This window comes from Crinia signifera, chromosome 4 (assembly GCF_055691185.1).
Source record: "Crinia signifera chromosome 4, ASM5569118v1, whole genome shotgun sequence".
Taxonomy (NCBI): domain Eukaryota; kingdom Metazoa; phylum Chordata; class Amphibia; order Anura; family Myobatrachidae; genus Crinia; species Crinia signifera.
The window spans coordinates 107,630,696-107,646,471 of NC_139220.1; the positions used below are offsets into that span (position 1 = coordinate 107,630,696).

Below are 15,776 nucleotides of genomic sequence, written 5' to 3' on the forward strand. Positions count from 1 at the left end.
CTGAAAGGGACGCTACGCTAAATACGTAACTGCCGCCATGAAACTAAACAAGTACCATTTTTTTAATTGCTGGCTCCTATATGGATATCTATGTATGTTCCATTTATGTGGAGAACACACAAACTCCACAAAGTTAGTGCCATGATGGGACCCAGTGTTGTTAGGCAGTTATTAACCATTACACTGCCTGTACTGCCCAATATCATCTTTTAAATTTCAATTCAACAAGCAAAGTCTTGGTTAAAACCATAATTGTATAGAGGCATAAGAAAAAAAAGTTAAGTAAAAAATTAAAAGTATCACATGAGACTTTTTTTTTCTTCTGTTCTCTCACCACATGGCCCGTCTGGGGCAGAGCCACATATTTGTCATTCACTTGGCATGTGTGTGTGTAATCCAGGCCAGATTTTAGCTGAGGCTCCAGCTGGGATTAGTGAGTGTAAAGTCACTGGGGCAGATCAGTGTGTGAGTGATGAGAGTCCAGGCCACAGCTTGTCTGTATCTGGGAAACAGGATTCCTGTCCCTGGCTTCTCTGCTATTCTCAATGAGTTGCGAGAGGAGGGTTCAAATCTCAGAGAGGGAAGTGTGTAAACCCGTGTGTCACCCAGCAGCGGCCACATCTTCCTGCAGGACTGTACTGATGGCTGCAATATGGTAAGCTCCCTGCTCACAGGGTTAGGAGATTGTTGCTGGGAATTCTCTGCCATTTCTTCTGGGCAACAGATCATCTTCGCTGGTGACCTGGTCAGCTGTGCTTTCTGTATATACAGGGGAATGGAGACCGGATACATGAGGTTTCTCTAGTAAAGCAGTATCCGTGTGTTCGGGGTTTGGGAGACACTTGTGGTATGTTATTCTTTCTTACTCCTATTATATAGATGGTGGTGATTTATTTACAGTAGCTGGGTTTGTTGGTTACTTTGCACATGTATGGGGATTTAATGCAATCTTAGCTTGGAGTATGTAGGCAGTGCTGGAAGTTGCCTGGGCTATGTGTATTATGGCTGCATGGCTGCACACAGCCCCTCACCCAACCTCACCCTCCCTGTGCCCCTTTATTCACTCTGATGAACAGGTCGCCCACTAGGGTCACTGACCTTTTGGAAACTGGAGCTTTTTAGTCCAGAAAATGAATGACATTATAGTTGCCAGGGACTCTGTTCCTGTGAAATCCTGAAGCGCAGGCAGTGTCTGCACCCTGACACATGTATGCATGAGCCGCACTTGTATTTGTTTCTTTTTACCTGTGAAGGAGAACACGTAAGTGCTAAGAGTTACATACACCGCACAGTCCCATCAGCTTTCTATTTGGTTCTATACAGCTGGTGTTGGGTATGGGTAAAATCCGGAATCGGATAAGACACCGGAATGCCGGACTGGACATCAAACTCTGCATTCCGGAGCTTGTAGTATCCGGTCCGGGGGTGTCCTGTCCGGGGGTGCTCCATCTGATGAGGCTGCTCTCGCACCTGTCACCTGGGAGAGGAGAGGGGGGAGAATACAGCCTCACCGCATGGTCCGGGGTGTAATAAAAACTGGAACGGTCCAGACCAGACGGGGAGGCTGTAATCTCCCCTTCCCCATGTCCCTGGTGTGAGCAATCACAGGCATCCCCCCGGACAAGACACCCCCCGCATGGGACACCCCTCGGACCAGACACTATAAGCTCCGGAATGCAGAGTTTGATGTCTGGTCCGGCGTTCCGGTGTCTTATCCGATTCCGGTTTTTACTTAGTCCCGCTGGTGTTGCCTATTCATGCTGCCATAGCTCTGGGAATGCAGGGTCCCCCACAGTGGTCAGGGGGAGGGAGTCAGCATTACTTTTTAAACCTTTTGAAAGGTAAATATATATTATAGATATATGGGGATCCCGGATAATATGATAATCTAAGGAATATGTCATTGTGGAAATGTAGCTTGCCAACACTGCATTGTGTGGATTGTGCATGTCCTGGAAATTCTATATGATCAGCATCCCTGAAACAAACACTGCTGCTAATTGCATTGCATTTGGAGGTACAGTACATCCTATGTATTAAAAGGCTAACGCTGCTCCTCACCTTTATTGGGGGAATTCAAGTGTTTTGCACATAGTCAGCCACTAGATGGCACCCGACAAAGCAATTCAAGTGTTTCTCCTTTTTGCCACACAGGGCCGGCGCTACTCACTCAGCAGCTCCTGCAAAGCAGGGAGGCGCCATGCTGAAAAGGCGCCATGCTGCTCTGCTAAAGCTGCCTCAGCCCTCACTGTCACTGCATGCACGCCGCCCGCAGCGCCTGTCTAACAGTGGGCGGCAGTATGAAAAGCTGCTCCCTCACCCCGAGTGCACACACCACACACACTGTCCCCCAAAGTCCTCCTCTTTCCCCCTCTTCCTCAACGGAGGTTGTCGGACTCTTGTGCTGTGGCAGGAAGAGCTGTAATAACAAAGAGTGGCGGTGACCGTGCGGTGTGGCAGTGCTTATTTCCCACCCCCTGCCCAGTCTCTGTACAGCCTGCGCAGCCAGTGCCGTGCCTTGCGCTCATCTAAACTTCTCTATCTATCCTCCCCTCTTCTTCCATCTCGTCCTTCTGCCATAGGCAGCGGGGACGGTGGACAGTGCATACGCTCCCACAAACGAGCTGCCGCTTGCTGTAATGGCAATGTGAAAGGGCGCAAAATGTATGGTTTGCAGGAGGGCGCCGGACACCCCAGCACCAGCCCTGTTGCCACACATAGCCACCAGTGATGACATTGCTGTTCTGGTAAACCATCTTTTTGAATCAATATAAACACACAGACAAACAGACAACATATAACTTGTTAACCCACATCCCATTTTCTTTAGTGTCCAATGTATAAGCAGAACATGACGTGAAATATTGATAGCTATATCCCGGTTAGCATGGGCTGTTCCTGCTTAGACTGGTCTACCATTCACATTTTTTATTGTGTTCTACATAGTTTTAAAGAATAATGTAAAATATTGTGCATCAATTCGCCCGTAATAAACAACAATAGCAGTGTTGTAATTAGAATCACTAGTTCAAGTGCATGTTGCATTCTGTACATGGTGTGTTACAAGGCGTGATTATAGCTGGTGAGCTAAACTAGGATGATCTGGAGTTACTGCAGGCACACCTATACAATGAGATGGGATTATTGCAAATTGATATTTGTTACAGGAGTTCTTTTACTGCTGTACACAACACACCCATAAAATGGGTAGGGATATATAAAATGTCCCCTATATACATGTTATGCAAATATATGTGTTCTTACTTTATATTTGTGCATCAACTCAATTGGTCTAGAGAGGTTCTCTTTTGTATTGAAATGTATGTTTGTAAATACTGATATAGGATGCGGACCCATCTGCAGTGTGTGCACAGCCATTGTATTTAAGGCTTGTGTTTTCATGACCTGGGGACAAACTTGATTAGCTCAACATTGAAATGTGAAGTCTGAGTACCAATAGCCACCTTCTGAGATCTTGTGGTTCTCAAGCTGGGTGCAAATTAATTTTTATTTATAGTCATTATAATAGGTAAAACCATTGCTTGTGGCTTCCAGTCATAAAATACAGAGACACACAGAATCAAATCATGGGCCTTATCACCTAACCAGGGGCGGATTGGGTTGGAAAACCAGCCCGGGAAATTTTTGGAAGCAGCCCTAATAGGGGGAGTGGTCTGCTGAGAGGCGGGGTCTGCTGAGAGGTGGGGTCTGTTGACTCTTCTCAGAGCTTTATCAAACGGGAAACTTCGTTTTATGAAATTTTACAGTATATAATCAGTGCTTATGTAAATACCACCTCCACCACAGATATCAGAGGCCCTTTCGGTCCCCGAACTTCCCACTCTCAGCAGGTGCGTTCATTCGGTGACGTCATCAGACCTCACCAAAGGCAGACAGCAACACAGACTCTGTTGCTTGGCAACCACCAGATACACGGACATGACAGAATAAAAAGCTACATTGCACTAATACAGTGGTCTCCAACCTTAACTGAGCGTGAGCTACTCGAGACAAAAAAAGGCAAAAAAAACCTCCCAGAGAGCTACAAAATTTTGTCCAATGCCCCTGATACTATGCCGCACACCATAATGCCCCTGCACAATATGCTGCACACTGTAATGCCTGACACATTATGCCACAGACCACAAATCCTCTGACACCTGATGTTGAACACCACAATGCTTATGATACTGATACTATGCTGCACACTGTAATTCCCCTAACACATTATGGCACACATTGCAATGCCCCTCACACCTAATGCATACCTTCCAAATTTGCCAGCGGCCAAAGTAATATATACGCAAGCCAAAATTTTGTGGGCACCATTTTTGTTGGTGTGAGGGCATGGCCAGTGCTATATGAACTGCTTGCCATGCCCCCAGCCCCTCTGCCTGCCTGGCAGCTGCAGCAGCAGGGACGCGGACGTCGGTGGGTGGGTGGCCAGATACATGGGTGGGCGGGCGGATGGCTGTACACATGGGTGGGGGGCGGGCAACAGTGGTCAAGCCACCCGTTTTGCTCAGGCGAGCTACCAGTACCTCACAAGTGACGGGTTGGCGACCACTGCACTAATACATAGTACAAAATATCATAGCACACAGTAGAAAATCACCATACATCACGCCCCTGATCATTAAAATAGCAGCTGGACTTACCACCTGCAGTGCACCACTCAGACCACCGACAGTCATTAAGAATTCCAAAGACAGCGTGCTCTGTGTGTGTGTGTGTATATATGTGTATATATATATATATATATATATATATATATATATATATATATATATATATATATATCTATATATATATATCTATATCATCCAAGATCCTGTGGGGGATCCAAAAAACGGCACTCGGAGACGTGTACTTGGAACAAATAAATCTTTAGTGATGGAGGGTAACGTTTCGTGGTATCAGCCCCGTCCTCAGACCCCAATCCTACAGCAATGTGACCCAAGACCAAAACCCCTACTTATACTCACCCTGCTCCCGTCCTCCTAAGTCTCCAGCCACACCACGCCATCACAGGAAGACACGGGCCGCTCACTTCCGGTCTCAGACACACCGCCCGGTTACTAAGCAACCTTTGGCTTGCGTTCTAAGATACAGGAAGCGGCGCCTCGGCTACCATCAACAGCAAAGGCCTGCGTACCAGGACATCATAGGAAGACGGGTCACAGAATCAAGCATAATAACCCTGCTAGACCGCCATGTCAGACACCACTTACAACAAGCCTCCTCTGCTGGGGATGTGGATCATTACCGCATCATGCCACCACTAACCTGTAGTCGCCCACATAATGCGGGAAGCACACATCACCCAACACGATCCGGCCGCTGCTGTGGGTAGCTTGACACAGCATCTGTCCTGCAGAGCACCTAAAACACACAACAACATAGTAAGACATGAAATATAGGACATTATATACAGAGAGAACATTCACAAGGGAAAACAACACATGCAAAATGTAAATTATAAGTAGGGGTTTTGGTCTTGGGTCACATTGCTGTAGGATTGGGGTCTGAGGACGGGGCTGATACCCCGAAACGTTACCCTCCATCACTAAAGATTTATTTGTTCCAAGTACACGTCTCCGAGTGCCGTTTTTTGGATCCCCCACAGGATCTTGGATGCTATGCTAAGTATTCTGGCACCGGAGCAAGTTGAATGAGTTGGACTGAGTGCCGGCAGTATTGTACAGAGATATATATATATATCTATATCTATCTATATATGCTGTAGGTCCAGCACTCCGTATATCAGGTTGATTGGCCCCGATGCCATCAGGTACATTAGGACAATAGGAAAAGAGACACGGCACTCGTGGGTCTTTTTAGAAAAGCAAATCGTGTATTAACACATCAACCTTGTCAAGGTGAACAGTGTAACATGTGTAAGGGTAAAAAGCTTACATAAATAGAGTAGGCAGTGTGGTCCCCGCACCAACCCCGTTGCGTCCACTCGTGCACCGGGTCCGGGCGCCATGACCCACGGAGCTGACGTCCCCGGCTGTGCGACTTCCGCTTCCGGGGTAACTCTTCTCCGGCTTGTGTGGTAACCAAGGTTACCCGGATGCGCTGGTGGACCGCTCTGGAGCGATGCTGACAGGATCAAATCTGCACTAGAAGAAAACATAAACATTGACATAATCATGTGGTATATAAATAAAGTAAAGTAGACAAAGTGCTTAATAAAAATAATAAGATCTGTGGCTGAAAAAGGCTGTAAAAATTATTATGCATATAATCAATGGACAAATGCATGATTAATGTTAGCGCAATCCTCATCATGATATGTTAATACACGATTTGCTTTTCTAAAAAGACCAACAAGTGCCGCATCTCTTTTCCTAATATATATATATATATATATATATATATATATATATATATATATATATATATATATATATATATATATATATATATATATATATTAAAAAAAATCAATCAATCCCAAATACCGGCACTCCAAAGGTAAAAAACAATGGTGCAGGTGCCTCTCCAATAAAGAAATAGATAAGTCCAACAAGCGGGTGGCACTCTGAGTAAACAATGTAGTCGACACAAGGTCTTGTGTGTCGACTACATTATTTACTCAGAGTGCCACCCGCTTGTTGGATATATATATATATATATATATATATATATATATATATATATATATATATATATATATATATATATATATATATATATATATATATCTATATATATATACACATATATATATGTACATAGATCTATATACATATACATAGATCTATGTACATATACATAGATCTATATACATATACATAGATCTATATACATACATATATATATAACATACTTCAATGAGGCCACAAGCCATTTACCCGCCTCCGGCTGTGGTCAGACGCTGTCACGCTGTGCTGGCTCAGCCTGGCTGCCTGCTTCTTCTGCCGCCCGCCGGAACCCGCTCCCCAGCCCAGCGTGCATTCAGTCCTGCCGCTGCGCGCTGTTAGTGCTGGGGTGGTTCCCGTGGGCAGAGCAGCCATCCGGACCCCGGGAGCAGCTGTGTGCGCCCGCGCATGCGCACCAGCCCTCCCGCGGCCATTTTAACTTAGGGAATATCCGAGGCTGGCCGCGGCCATCTTCAATTTGGGCATAGTGCCGCGGCCCAGCATGAAGATGTGCGTCTGTGGGCTGCGGCCCAGTTTACCTCAAAATGTGCCGGCCCACCGGGAAACAGCCCGGTTTCCCGGTGGGCCAATCCGCCCCTGCACCTAACCGACCTTAAGGATGACAAATAAACACCATGGGTGTGATTTAATAGGATAAGAGATTCAAAAAGTGAGAGATTTGGTAAGAAATCTGTTTTTTTTCAAAGCGGCATTCATTTACACTTCAAAATGAAACTGGTTTTGCCGTGTAAATGATTGCCGCTTTAAAAAAACCCTGGAGATTTCTTACCAAATCTCTCACTTTCTGAATCTTTCATCCTATTAAATCTCAAACATATTGTTTATATATATTATTTTTGGAATTTCTCTATAAGAAACTTTTGACCTAGGGGTGCTGTGGAAAAGAATTCTAAGACTCGAGGGCACCATTATTTTAAAAACTTGGAAGCACTGTTTTACACAATAGTTTATTCTGACAGTGTGTTACATACCTATACTGTACCAAGAAAACATTGGGCGGTATTCAATTGTTTTTCACCAGCATTTACGCTCGCTATCCCAGGAGTGGTGAGCTGGAAAGCTCAAATGCGTAGCTAAACCTGACCATAATGAGTGCTATATATAAATTTGATTTGAATATCGCCCTAAAATTACCTGTCATTTTAGATGGGAGATCAGGCACAAAATAAAAATTGAATACCACCCATTTTAGTTGTGCAGCTTATACATTGTGGCCATGTTCTGAATATACACACTTCTTCAGTGGCGTAACTAGATTCATGTGCGCCCCATAGCAAAAGTTTGTAAGGGCCCCTATTTATCACCTAATGCTAAAAAAAAGTATATAGCACATGATACTTTGACAGGCAAAGTGGGCCCCTCTCAGCTCTGGGCCCCATAGCAACTGCACCTATGGTAGTTATGCCCTTGCACTTCTATTAGACCTAGCTATATATTGTAGGTTTACTACATCCCCTTATGTAGTACAATTATCCTGTACCACGGAGCTTTCTGGAGTTTATTAATTATTACCAGTTATTTATATAGCGCATACAAATTCTGCAGAGCTTTACAGAGAATATTTGAACATTCACATCAGTCCCTGCCCCAGTGGAGCTTACAATTTATATTCCCTACCACATGTGTGTGTGTGTGTGTGTGTGTTAATTTTTGTTCTGAGCCATTTAGCCTACCAGTATATTTTTGGATTATGAGAGGAACCCGGAGTTCCCAGAGGAAACCCACCCAAGCATGGAGAGAATATACAAACTCCGCACAGTTAGGGCCATGGTTGGAATCAAACCCATGACCTCAGTGCAGTGAGGCAGTAATGCTAACCATTACACCATCTGTGCTGATCACCGTCTGTGCTTGTGATGTGTAAACCTCCCACAACCTCACAATTTGCCACGTAAAAAGCTTAATGGTTTCTTAACTAAAGCTCTGTTGTTGGTGACCATTACTATTATTATTATTATTATTATTGTTGTTAGTTTCTTTTACAGTGCAGCAAATTCCATAAGTTATGTGTTGCTGTCATAGATATTGTTATTGCATTGACATGCATATCATAGCAGTTACCTGCTGAAGTTAAGCTTATTCCACTGGAGCTTACGTCTGGGCTCTCATTTCCATGTTGCAAGCTGTGTGGCAGACATGCACAGAGGGGGGGGGGAATAAGTTATAGGGCCTACACACATGCCAATATTAAGGCATTTTTTAAGCAACTTTGCTTAGTTTGGCAAAATCACTCAGGAAATGGGGGGATGTTCTAACGTCCGCACCCCAGCTCCTTCCCCCTTTGCCGCCCATCGCATTCATAATTATCGCATATGCATTAACATATGCGATAATTATGGCAAAGGACAGCTCTTGCAATAAGAGCTGTCCTTTGTGGTGAAAGTCGGCGGCTCCCCCCTCCCTCCCTTACCCGGCGCTGCTGCTGCTGCGCCGGGCTCTCCTCCTCCCTACATCCAGAAGAGGATCATAGTGCAGGGAGGAGGAGGCCACAGGTCCAGGCAGCACAGCTCTGTACTGGCCGGACACAGGTGAGGAGGGGTCGGTGATCACTTTAGAAGCCCATAGGCTTCTATGGGGCATCGCCCACTAACAGGCTTTTTAGCGCATTTTTAGTTTAGAGAATCTCCCCCAATGCCCCTACAGCAGTGGTGTGTGTAGGGGCTATAGCGACAGCAATGCGTGCCGCTGTCACTGGTCAAGATTGAGCGGTGTCCATCAATATTGGCATTGCCAGTGTTCTCTCACATTCGCTCTGTGTGTAGGCTGTCAGCTCTGTGTGCTGAGTAACAGCAGCACAGCAGTGCCCGACCTAGCATAGCTAGAAAGCCCTACACACACACTGCTAATATGTGTAGGGTCTATTAGCCTGTGGAGACATTGGCTATAGAAAGCAATCAGAATTAAGGTAACATGATCAGTGCAGCAGCTATTAAAAGTGCAACAAGAAAATAAAATAAAAATGAGAGAAGAGAAATATTTAAAAAAAAAAATCCCCCATTACAATAATACTGTACATGCAAGTTTGCTTTAGCTGCATTGATGATCTCAGCACAACCTGGGTGTAACATTGATTTCATGAAGAAAAAAATGTCTGATTTTTTTTTTTTCCTTTATGTTTTGTCTGCTGTCACTAAATTGTACTTTTTTTTTTTTTTTTTTTTTTTTTACTATTGCTGAAAAACCATAGTTTACATTATCACCTGGAAATCTGGTTTGTCCTTATTGTGGTGTATTTGTGCATTTTGGCAAGGATTGACTTTTGTGTGCCACTAATTCCAGCATCACATTTAATCTTCCCACAGATCTGCTAGTCTATGGAACCAGATGCCTGACCAGTTTGTCACTAATAAAACCCTGGCCTACTTATTGTCTTGGCTGAGCTCCCAAACACACTTGCCATGCGTTCAGTACACTGTGTATACCCATATCCTATATATTAAAGACAATTATTCAGAATTCTATGCATATGCTGTATTAACCCAGAACGGATTACATAACAGCCAAAATGCAAAGGATTCCTTTCTCAAAAAGAAGATAATGGCATTTTAAAATCCTATAATGCCCCTTTCAGACCGCACTTTTTACCCGTTATTTTGCCGTATTTTTACCATTTTAAAACCGTAATTTGTGCAGTCTGAAAGGTGCAGAGTGAATTTACCGGTTCTATTGAACTGGTATTTCTAAACGGTAATAAAGCAGGGTCCTACCCGTTTCAGACCCGTTTTTTTTTCATCCACTGTTTTCTATGGGTTAAAACGGGTTCAGTGTTGTGAAGGAACAAAAACTGCTTTGAAATACCGTTTTAGGACAAAAACTGCACTGAAATACCGTTTAAAGACATGCGGTGTGAAAGGGGTATTAGCTGGCAGACCCGTTTTTAGAAACGTTTTAAAATACCTGGTCAAAGCCAGTTTTGCAGTCTGAAAGCAGCATAAGACACATATGGTTGCAGAGTACCGTAAAGAAAATATTAGATGATATTCTGTATAATATTAGGCGGGTAGCTTTCCCATAGTTTGCAGTAGTAGTGAGGGTGTCACCCATAGGTGTAGCTCATTGCAAGGCCAGCCTGACTTGTCTGGAAATGTTGTAATCCTGAGTTATTTATAGTTCCGGCTGGATTAATAAAGCCCCAGCCCTCTGCTTCCTCTCTGTATGGCTAGGTCACTGCAGTAATAGTTTCTGTTGGAGATCAACCAGTTTTGCCTGCAGGTGGATTTGTTTTCTAGGTCTCTGGGTTTTCGTTGTTTACATTGCGGAAGAAACACATTGCATACTGTTTATCTCCTGTGAACCACGCCGATTCCCAGAAGTCATTCACAGAATTTTTTTTTTTTTTGTTTGTACTGATATAATTAAACTATTCACTGCTGTTTCCTTTCAAGAAACCTTTTCTCTGACATCACCTCCCTCCACACAAGAGAGGAAATGGGGATCATTTATTCCTAAGATAAATGTAGACCTATTAGGGAGCAGAAGGGGTCACTTCAGTTACGTGTATTCATTTAAACAAGTTTAGCAAAAATGGCCCCTTCCACTTCAGAAATGAACTAACCCAGAACAAAAATATTTTCATCTGTTGTGGATGCCGGTGACCAGTGTGTAATTAAAGGGCTTATTTTTTTTTTTTCTGAAAGAAATTGTGAAGAAACTGCAGTATTGTCAGCAACTGCATATTCGGAGCGGGGGCCCCATAATGTCACGTAACAATATCTCTCAGTGTGGATGCGCTATATTGTTTGCCCAGGAATCGGTGGGAATAGTTGACAATATTGCTCATGGAGTGGTATCATCGTATTGCTCTTAAAGTGATCTCGTCTAGGGCAGTGGCACCCTGGTAAACTTGCAAGGGTGCCCTGATTTGGTTGTCCAGGAAAAATTCTAATTTTTTTATGGTCAGTGTAATAGGCAAAACCAGTGCTGGGGGCTGACCATAGTAAAATCTGTGGTCATGCAGAACTGAATCCTGTCCCTCACCACATAACTGAGCGTAAGGCTGACCTATAAACACAATTTACTTATTTTTTATATTTTTTTTCTGAATCTGTTAATAAGAAACTTTTGGCCCAGGGATGCAGTAAATAAAATGCTGATACCTTTATACTGCTTTCACATTGCAGAAATGGGTAATGACACGGTATTCGTAAATGGGACTTTAAAGCGGGTCTGAGCCTTGAGACCTTTCACATTGCAGGTGAAAACCGTTTTAAAAATCATTTAATACCATTCAAACATTCAACCCGTTTAACCCCCAAGGGACACGTTTCAAGCCATTGAAATAGAGCTGTTCAAACTGCCAAAAAAACGGCTTTGAACCGTGTAGGACTCTGCTTTTTAACCGTGTTGAAATACCGGTTAACTTTAACCGGTAAATCAACTCTGGCACTTTCACATTGCAGCCTTAAACGTTTTAAAATGGAAAAAAAACGGCAATATACCATTTTAAAAGTGCGATGTGAAAGGGGTATAAGTGCATCATGATTCAAAAATATATTTTAAACCATTGGTCTAGTGCAGTGGTAGCCAACTACAGTCCTCGGGAGCTACCAACAGTTCACATTTTCCAGACAACCTAGCTGCTGCACAGGTGCACTCATTACGAGCTGAAACATTTTCAAAGATCCACAGGTGGAGCTAATTACTTCACTTGTGATTCTGTGAGGAGATCTGGAAAACATTAACTGTTGGTAGCTTTCGAGGACTGGAATTGGCTACCCCAGGTCTATGGTGTTTTAAGCTTTAGGGGGGTATTCAATCCCTGCCGCTATTTCCGACGGGGAAATTGCGTTGGGCACCTATTCAATGCTGTTTTCTCCGACAGCCGGTTTTGATGATTACAGCTGTGAATTGTTGCGATCAAGGTCAAATCTCGACAATCCATGGCCATTTACGTGGACACGCTCCCTTTTCGCAGATCGCAAAGTGGGACATTGTATCCCAACTGGCAAACTGCTTTCGAAAACTAAAACGGGCCAGGGTCATGGCTGTTGGGACAGATCGACAGTCGTGAATCGGGATTGAATACCCCCCTAAGTTTACTATGTAGCGGGGATCTACTAATTCAAAATTAAAATATTAATTGATACAGATTGTTAATAATTGGTGCCGTGATTAAGCCCCTCAGTCTGAAGGTTCTTACTGTATGCTGACCTATTTTTAGCCAGTGGCGGAACAGCAGGACCCACAGCTTTGAATGGTCCGGCAACCTTATCAGTACTCCTTTTAGTAGCATCCGGACAGTCATTGCGGTCCGATAATGAAAGCGTGGACTGTCCATCAGTAGTTGGGACAGCTATTGCAGGATCAGGCTTGCCCCATTTCTTTTTTTCTTCTTACTGACTGGTACCCACCTTCCCCTCTACACAGGATGCGGGCAATAACTTTACCGACGCCAGCATCCAGTCTACTGCGGGGAGACCAGTGCTGGAGTCCTGACCGCAATTAGGATGCCGAAGCTGGGTTCCCAACTGCCAGAATTCCTAATGAAAGTGTACCAGAGCGGGATAGGGTCAGGCTGGGGAAGGGTGGTCTAGGCACTAGGAGGTGACTTTGACTTATACTATAGAGGGGGGGGGGGGCAGCTAGGGTTATAGCTGCTGGGAGGCATGGTTAGAGTTAGGAACTTAGAAGGAGTGTTATGGTTAGTCTGCTGGGTATGGGGATTAGTCACTAGCAGCCAGGGTTGGGGATAGGGAGTGCAGGGGGAAGGTAAGTTTACTTGGTTGACCCTTTGTTGAGATTCCCTCCATCAAGAGGCTGGTGTCGGTATCCTCACTGACGATCAACCGTATGTATCCCCTCTCTTTTTTCCAAGTTACGCACCAGGTGGACCCTTCTCAAACCACCACAATACCTGCTGTCTGTTCTCTCCCACATCCAAAGGACGAGGAACCACCCTTTTTTCCACTCTACCTTGCTGCACTTCTTTTAAATATAATCATTCCAGAGGACAGAGCAGCAGGAAAGTACATGAGGAACAGGGATACTCTAAAGTTATTGTAGGTAGGTAGCACAGTAATGTGGCACTGCACATAGTGGATGTTTGGTATTGACATAACGTTGTAGTCTTGCATCAGTGTAAGCATTCTCATTGGAAGAACGCAGTCCAAGCCTTGTTTTTGCTGCTGCTGATGTCATAGTGGTGATTTCAAATGTTCTTTTTGCCTCTCAAGCTATTCAATTGTTAATCTGATTGGACCCTCATTACCTTTTAAGCGTCCAAATAGATGGGGTTCAGCCGCAAAGAGTGGCTTATTCCATCTAAACTCCAGGTTAGTGTGCCCAGTCTCCTGTTTGAGCATTTAAACCACAAGCCTTTTGAAAATTTATTCTTGCCGCCTCAGGAGGCATGTATAAAAAAAAAAAAAGGCTCTCCTGTGGCTAATGGTTACCTTAACAGAGCATTCTATTTTAAATTCCTGAAATGTTTTTTTTTTTTTTTTTTTTTAAGGTAGATTGTGCTTTGTCACCACGTCCATAGACAGAATTGATTAAAGCGGTCTTTTTTTTCTTCTTGAAAATTTTACTGCTTGTTATTTATAGGTTTGAAATTTAAAAAACAAGGTGGTGGTGGTTGTTATTATTATGAACTGTGCTGTAGGAACTGAGCACTAAAGGTGGTTCCCAATTACCCACAATCATTGACAGTGGGTTATTGCTTGCCTGGGGCGATCCACTTAGCCCTGATAAGTTGCCGTGTGCCACGGCTTATTGGGGATTTTGTTTCACCTCATTTAGGGGTGGATTCATTTAGATGCAGAAATGTACAGTGGGGGAAGAATGGTATTAAGAGGCCAACACACGGGAAGATGCTGAAGCATGCTTAGAACGCTTCAGCAAGATCGCTCAGCATATGGCAATGTGTCAGCGCTGTATGCTGAGCCGTCTGTCAAGGCCAGTGTTCTCTGGTGAGAACACTGGCCCTGACACCGGCTATTATAGATTTGTCCAGCATTCTGGATATTAATTGCTGGCTAATTTTTGTCACGCTGGGCCAGGCATCGCTATGGCCCCTACTCATGCAGCAATGTATGGGTGTTTTCTAAGCCATCTCTAGTGAGATGGCTTAGAAAATGTCCCTAAATCGCTCCATGTATAGGCCCCATTAGCCTCGTGCTTTAATACTTGGGGCTAATAATTTACCGCCCCCTTTTCTTCCCTGATAAAATATTCTGCTAACACACGTTAACCTATAGAGTTTGGGATAAGTTTCCGCTCATCTGGATTAACATGCTCAGGGCCCCCTGTGCCTTCAGTTAGCCTGTGGTAAATAACTGCACCTTTCCACCTTATGGTATTGTGAATCCATGTAAGTATATCATAACATAATTTTGCCTCGATGGTGATTAAATACTAAATTCTCTGGCTTATTTACAGAACTTTACAAAACTTGGTTTCCATTATTTTGACACTCTGTGTGATGGAAACACTGATCTATTCATTCTCTGTTGTGTTTTGGAAATTACAGGAAGCAAGATAAACTAGATAAGAGTTTATATTAATTGCCTGCAGTCATTCTTAAATTCCAGAAAGTTAGCGGCACCAGGAAGTAAAGGTGGCCATACACATGCAGATTTATCTTCAGATCTGGCTAGTTGGAACAAAAACATGGTTCTGGATGAGAGCAAATGACAGTTGAACATTTGCTTGGAAATGCTGGAAAATTGACAAACTGTCACTCATCCATAACCATGTTTTTGTTACAACCAGGCAGATCTGAAGATAAATCTTACTAGTGTATGGGCACCTTAAGAGAAGGCCTAGCTTTTTTGTATTGGCATTTTGGGGGCTATTACAGACTTGATCCAAAGAAATAAATATATATATATATATATATATATATATATATATATATATATATATATATATATATATATATATATATATATATATATATATATATATATACGGAGGGGGGGTCCAGCAGCTCCACTTAACTCACTCCTCGGCGGGTGCCTGCTTGCAGCTGGGACACAGCTATATAACTCCAATAGAAACGCAGCACTCCAGCCTTGAAAAAAAGTGCTTTTAATTGTCACAGCACAACACAGCAACGTTTCAATACCAAATGTATTTTCCTCATATATATAATGAGACGAGTAGGTGCGG

At 43.5% G+C, this 15,776-nt stretch overlaps 1 protein-coding gene across 1 annotated transcript in view; it reads left to right on the forward strand.

Annotated features, from left to right (window-relative positions):
• Window positions 1-479: 479 nt before the first annotated feature.
• N4BP3 (NEDD4 binding protein 3) overlaps window positions 480-15,776 on the forward strand; it is a 42,856-nt gene continuing 27,559 nt past the window's right edge. The window contains exon 1 of the mRNA XM_083182157.1: window positions 480-655. The gene's annotated coding sequence lies outside the window, so the exon portion shown is untranslated. The remainder of the gene's footprint in view (window positions 656-15,776) is intronic.